Here is a 7,430-nt window from a genome sequence, read left to right as displayed (position 1 = left end):
GAACACGAAAAATTTACTCTAGTTTTGTTTTAGAGTAGAAAAATGTCTAACTCTTTAAAGTACTTTATTAAGAATTGATTTAAATTTATCACGTGTGCATTTTTATAAATACGATTTGAGAAAATAAAAACATTGTATGCAATAAATTTTTAGTTTAAAAGAAATTAGTTCCCTGCATTTTTTCTATAAATATATATATATTAAAAAGTTATATTAATAAAAATTAATTTTGTGGTAGACTGAAAATTATCTTTTGCTAATCTCATTTCTCATTTAATAAAATATAGAAATAATAATTTAATTTTTCTTTTCGTAAAAATTAGATTTGAAATGTATCCTTATATAATTTTATTAATTTACATTATTCATTTTCTGTACTTAAATAATACAGTAAGATTTAATCGCAAACTTAATGAAATTAATGTAAAAGAAACTGAATTATTTTCTTTAAAAAATTAAGTTAATTTGAACAAAACTTTTAATAAATAAATAAATATTTTTAATATAAATTTTATAATCAATTTAAATTTAGTTTTTAAGACTTTTTTCCCCCCTTTTAAAAGTTTTTATTGGCTTCTAAAACATCCTACTTGTTTAGGTACTATATTAAGACATTGATTGAAGAGTGAAGCACGTATCAATTTATTTCCAAACTTTTCTTGCTTCCATTCAAGTTGACAATCGTCGAAGATGATCGATGCCTTTCCTAGCTCTAACTATAAGTAGATGTTGACTTGGGATTAATTCCAGAATTGCAACATTGCGTCTTTCTTACTAGTATTAAACTCATAAAATAATTCAAATCCCTATTAAAATTATTCTAAACTCACGATGCCATATGATCCTTTAATCACATTTTACAGCTTGGTGTGTACATGCTACAAATTCCATCATTCGTGAAATTTTGAAAGGCTCTAAAACCTTTCAAAATTTCAGCTGTTTGGAATAACTTTTGACAATACGTATAAAATACAAAATCTTGTATATAACATAGAAAATAAAGATTTTTTCCGTCTTCTTCTTCTTCTTCAATGCCTATTTTTCTGTACAATTCAATATTGAAAATGTAGTTTACTCATATGATGTCTTTCAATCAACTATGACTTGCCATCTGTCACTATAGTTATACTAGACTTTACTGCCAAACTGAATTCAAGGAAATAATTCTCCTTACAGATTTGGATCTGTAAGTGTTAGATAAACATCAAACTTACCGAATCACGTTTATATTCAATATGCACGTAATATGTTTGGGGTATCTTCGGGCAATGATTACAGATTTATGGTTTTCAGAAACAAACTACATTCCAACTTCTCTCTTATTACGTTCTATAACTTTTCTATTGTGGTAAACTTTAAATTATATTAAAAAATAATGAAAGATTATTCCAAGAAAGTTGAATTTATTTTATTTATTTTTATCAGAATTTTTTATCATTTAAAAATGCTAAAATTCAGAAAAAAATTAATATGTAACTTATGTATATTCTTATATCATATTTATCAATATTTAATGAAATTTTATTAAGCATTTTTAATTATTGATTGTAATTACAATTAAAATCTATTTATTGTTAATTGTAATTAACAATTTTATGTGTTTAACTCGTAAAAAAATTATACGAAAATTAATGAATAATTATTGCTAAACAACTTTGGATTCACTTATTTTATTTTTTCATTAATTAAAATGCAAAACTTCTCAAAAAATTTTTTGCATTCTCACAGGAAATATTTTTCAATGTTAATAAAATTTTATTAAAAATTTTCTGATTATTAATTGTAATTATAATTAATGTCACTTAAATTCATTTATTACTAATTGTAATTAGCAACTATAAATTTAGTTATTGATTGTGATCGTTTAACCTTTGATTAAAATTAATTTTTATTATTGATTGTAATCAACAGTTGTAAATGATATAATTGACATATTTATAATAATCATTTTAATATCATCGATTTCAGATGAGAAAAGGAAAATAAAAATCCTTAAATATAATTAATATAATATTAATAAAAGTAAAGTTTTAAAAAAAAATTTAACAATTTCGCTTATAATTATATTTAAATCTTAATTAATTATTTAGAGTCTTAAGTACAGATAAAATGCTAAACACGCCATTTTCCAAAGTTAAATTTTATATTCCAATCTTTTTATGATTTTCTTAAAAGAACATAATTGTAATTGGTTCAATTTGAATAATACTTTATCCCCACAGAAAATTTATGCAAATCTTCTTTACCATAATTAATTCCATAGTTAACGAAGATTATTTTCCAAGATTGATTACTTTGAAAATGTCAAGAAAGAATAGTTCAATCTTCTTTTCTCTTAAATAAAATTTAACTAAAATAAATCCAAAAAGTACATAATAAATTTATCATATCTAATATAAAAGTCATTATATTTTACTTCCTATCGATACATTAAAAAAATTTTTATAAAGTCTTTACAAGAAAAAGAAGAAAATGATGACGAAGAAAAAATTTCAATAATCTCTTCTTATAACTTAAATATTTATTTAATTATAATTTGTATATAAGGTGAACCATTTAATTCATTAATATCAAGAAATTTATAGAGTGAACTTCCAGACTAATTGAATATTTGCAGATTAGTTAAGTGTTTGTAGTTAATATCTGGAAATTGTGTAGGTCATCTGTACATTTGTGTTATGTGCCCGTTAACCCTTCTGTAGATTTAATGTTTACACAATAGTTGTATATATTCAACAAATTAAATAACGTGAAGATTAGTTAAGTGCTTCTAACTTAATCAATTGATTAGTTAAGCTATTTACAAATCATATATCTTTTTAACTACATCAAACTTTAAATGTTTATTAATTTAAGTTTAATTTCAATGAGATATATTTTTAATAAATTTATTTGTTTACAATTCTGTAAAAACACGTCTCAAAGTTTTTATTTTTATCTATTGTCTTTTATTGTTAACTTTATTGTCTTTGATATTAGCTTTATTTAAAAAATTAGCTTCTTCTAGATATAAGTCTATTGTATGATAATATCGATCGTTCAGAGAAAAACATGATGTTGTTGATGTTTTTTTTTCTTCCTTTCTTTCTGTTCTGAAAGACGGTTTTGATAACATCTGCTCCTTTAATGACGATACAAAAATATGAAACACGAATAACCAATTTTTAGAATGTTACCCACACGAAATCTAAAAAAAACGAGAAAAAATTATAAACACATCTACAATTTCAACGATTTAAAACATATCATTAAAAGAATATTTTATACGTGATTAATAGATGCAAACAAAAATATAAAACTTTTAAATCTATTTTATTTATTTATTTTTGTATCTATTTATACGTAGTCATCAATTTTTTTTTTATGCTCTTTCCATTTTTATGCAATTGCTTTCTAAAATCAATTNGCTACATTAATAATCTCCACAAATTCTCATAATTCTCTGCTTTTTTCCCTCCTCTCTTCTACTAGTTTAACAATTTTCTACATACGTGTATCTTCATTTATTTTAAGTATTTTCCTTTTGCACGTGTTTCACTTTATAAATTTCTCAATTTCCTAATAAATAATTAATATTTTTTTACTTATTTCTTCATATTTTTGTATTCAATATATTTCTCTGTCTTCATACATCTTTACACTTAAAATTTCTAGTGACTTATAACTACGAATGGACTTTTATACCAAATAAATTGGAATTGGCATCATTAAAATTTGTACACCTTTCTATTCTAACTAAACTCGAATCGAATAAATTTATAGTTTCGGATTTGAAAGATAATTATAAGTAATATATGGTAATGCACGTTCCCAATTAGAACGAACCTCATATATTATAAATCCCTGAAGGATAAATCAATAAGTAATGTTCAAAAGAACGTTATTCCGTGAGAAGACCGAAAATTATGATCGAAAATCGGAAATGTTAAAAGTTCTATTACTACTTAACTTATGATTACATGTAATTTTTATTCGCTCCTTTCATTAAATCTATGTTATTTAACTAACCAAAGACATTAGTGGTGCAAAATCACTTTACCAATAAGATCGAAGAGAAAGGGAGGAGGGGAGAAAAAAATAAAGAGCAAGATAAGAGTTCTTGATCGCAAATTATCAATTTGAAAAACTAAAAAAAAAAATTATAATAAAATTGAATTTATGTCTGAATGATTCTTGAGATTATTCAAGATAAATTCTCTATAAAAAATAATAATAATAAAATAGAGATATAGAAAAAAATATAGAAGGTATGTTACCTATACTATACACGTAACATGTCTCTTAGATAATTCAGACAATAAAACTATACTAAAGTATATGAATTAATTATGAAGACATCAAAGAACTATTTTTCTATCTTCTTAATTTTAAATTTGAAAAAAATTCTGCAACTGTTTCTTTATATATAAAATATTATATTATCCTTAGATGTTAGAGTAATATCTGTCTAATAAAACGAATTGTTTCTGTATCTAAAAGTTCTTTTCTAGAAAGATCTTGAATAATGTTCAATATTTTACGCATTCTTGATTCTTTTACACTTGAAATATTTTTTTTTAAAGTTCGAGTTCTAAATATTTAAAACCATTGCATTATACATTTTTCTATATAAATATATATAATACATATAGGACTACGTATATATTCACAGCTTTAGAAGATTTTGATATAAAATAATATATATATATTTTATATATACTTTGATTTTTTATTATTTTTATTGAACTTTTTTATACCATTAACTTTTTAAAGTTTTTATTCATGTTTTATTCTTTCGCTAATATTCGGGTCAATTTTTTTCCTTGTAATTCCAGAAATTACATTAAAAATTTATGCACAATTTAAGATAAGTTCGTATTTCGTTAATACGGCTTTTTTTTTAAAAAAGTATGAAAAAAGTTTGAATAAAAGATAATTTTATTCAGAAACTTTAATAAAAATCTATCATTAAATTTTATAATTCGCTAAAGTAAATTATCCTTAAGAAAAACGTCAATATAAATATTAGTTACGTTGTAAGTCTCATTTGAGTTTATCTCAAAGAAAATAAATGGCTGTTTTTTAATATTATTTTTCTTATTATTATTGTATAACTAAGGAAGAATGAAACTACATTAATAACCTCCACGCAATTAACACTAATTGATACAGGAAAATTTTTTTTTTCTGTTCTTTTCTTTCATTTTTTGATCAGATAATTTGTTTTTGAGGTCAATTTTAGCAGAAGCAGAAAAATACCATAATGCTAGTATTGGTTGATCAGCTATTTCATCGAATAATAGAGACATGATGAACCTAAGGAGGTCGTTATGTTTGGAAGAGAATTCGATTTGCTTGAGACTTCTAACTTTATCTCATTCCTTTCCTTTCGTTTCTTTTCTTTTCTTATCATTATAGAATTTCTTAAGGGACCTTATAGCAGTCCGTGAAAAATTCAGATAAATAATCAATATTAAATATGCATGTTAGAAAAGGAAAGGGGAGAAGAAGAAAAAGAAAAAAAATTCAAAGTAGAGGTCTGGTGATCTTATTCGACTGGGGAACCACAACAACAAGATTTACCACTATACATGATAAATAAATATTACTCGGATTCAATCTGAACATTATTTTGGGTTAAAGAAATGATTAAAAATAAGATATTGAATTCCTTAAAGGGTGGGAAAAAATACGTACATAAAGCAGAAGAATTGCTCGGTAACGTCTCTAAAATAAATATAATATATGTATTTTAGAAAAAGGAAAAATTTGTACTGAAAAATATCAATAAATATTTTTGAACTGAAATGAAATCTGAGATAATGTGATACTTAAAGTAGTAGTTTAGATATTTAACTTTTTTTTCCTTTATGCTCTCTTACCTCTCTTTCTCTTTGGAGAGTGTCATTATATATTCAGAGTTCGATGCGAATTTAAATGCGTTCACTTTTATGACTTCTACTTTAGTGGAAATGATTACGTGCGTCATCAAACCATTCGCTTGATAATTATAATATAGCAGAATATCTCACCTTATGGTAAATTCCGTTCTGGTTTATGTTGAAAATAATTTAGAAAATTGCATTCTGATTGAGAAAGATCATTATAGAAAACTGCTAATTTTTAATATAAAAAAAAAATAATAATTTTTTTCCGGTTTTCTCTTTCTGGGATAAAATAACAAGGTGAACTGCGAGTTGTACACGAGTTTTGCTTTATTGATGATATCAGCTGAAAAACATTTACTGCTGTTTAGTTTTTTAAATAAATAAACGTAAGTATATTTGCTGTAATATAACTTGATTACGACTCAATGCAAAAAAATGCTAAAATATTACCTTCTAAACTTAATTTCAGTCACGAAAATAAAAACTTAATCTTAAAATCAAAATTAATTAATTTATAAATAAAAATAAAACTAATAAGCTATTTTATCATATCAATTATTATTATATAAATTTCTGTACATAAACTTAGTTTTAGTGAAAATGTAAATATAAACTTATTTATCCTAATACAACTATACAGCTATAAATTTTATGCCAAATACATTCTGGTTTGTATAAAATTAAATAAATAATTTAAAAAATTATATTGTAACGAGAGAGAGAGAGATCATTACAGAAACTGCTGATTTTTAACAAGAAATACTAAAGTAATAATCATTTGTAGGAGTAAAGATCATCCTGGAAAGTTGCGAGTTATATGGGAGTTTTGCTTTATTGATGATACGGCGATTACAAACATGTACAACCATTCACTTCTTTAAATAAATAAACATAAACATATTTAATATAATATAATTTTATACATTATGAAAGATTATAATATCATTTGCTGTAATATATATACAGACCTATATATATATGATTTTGTAGAGGAAATTTTAGAATGTGACTTTCTAAAAATAATCTATAAAGTAGATTTCGATTGTTAAAACAAAATTAAAGCAAGCTTTCAATTATTTGTTTAAATAAGGAAAATAAAAAAATTGAAAACAAGTGCTCATTATACACGAATTCTTAAAAAATTATATCTGGTATTTAAAATGTAAGCTTATTTTTCTTTTACGTAACTTAATTTATAGTTTAAAAATATAAATATAACTGCTCTAATACAAATATATATATATATATATATATATATTTNTGCAAATTGATAAAAAGTGAAAAAATAATTTAGAAAATTGCTTTCTGGAATAAAGATTTAAGTAAAGAAATATTTGCCATTTTAATATGAGATAAAATATTCTTAAAGAAATTTTAAAATATTCCATATTATTTTTTTAACCATTTTTAATATCGAACTATTTAGAATTTCTAATATATTTAAATAAATTAAAGATAAAATTATTTGAATTGTGAATTTTTATTGGTTAAATTATATCTAATTATATTTTGTCCAACTGCATCTTTGTTGACACGTTTATCAACAGCAACTTGAAACCTTGT

At 23.0% G+C, this 7,430-nt stretch overlaps 1 long non-coding RNA gene across 1 annotated transcript in view; it reads left to right on the top strand.

Annotated features, from left to right (window-relative positions):
- The window catches only part of LOC111618977, a 17,459-nt gene extending 10,631 nt beyond the window's left edge, over positions 1 to 6,828 (top strand). Inside the window, exons 3-4 of the long non-coding RNA XR_002755671.1 lie at positions 6,165 to 6,253; positions 6,652 to 6,828. This is a non-coding gene — a long non-coding RNA (uncharacterized LOC111618977). The remainder of the gene's footprint in view (positions 1 to 6,164; positions 6,254 to 6,651) is intronic.
- Positions 6,829 to 7,430: the final 602 nt, after the last annotated feature.

This window comes from Centruroides sculpturatus, unplaced genomic scaffold (assembly GCF_000671375.1).
Source record: "Centruroides sculpturatus isolate CEXI.00-Female unplaced genomic scaffold, Cexi_2.0 scaffold48, whole genome shotgun sequence".
Taxonomy (NCBI): Eukaryota; Metazoa; Arthropoda; class Arachnida; order Scorpiones; family Buthidae; genus Centruroides; species Centruroides sculpturatus.
This window is presented reverse-complemented; position numbering and strand designations above follow the sequence as displayed.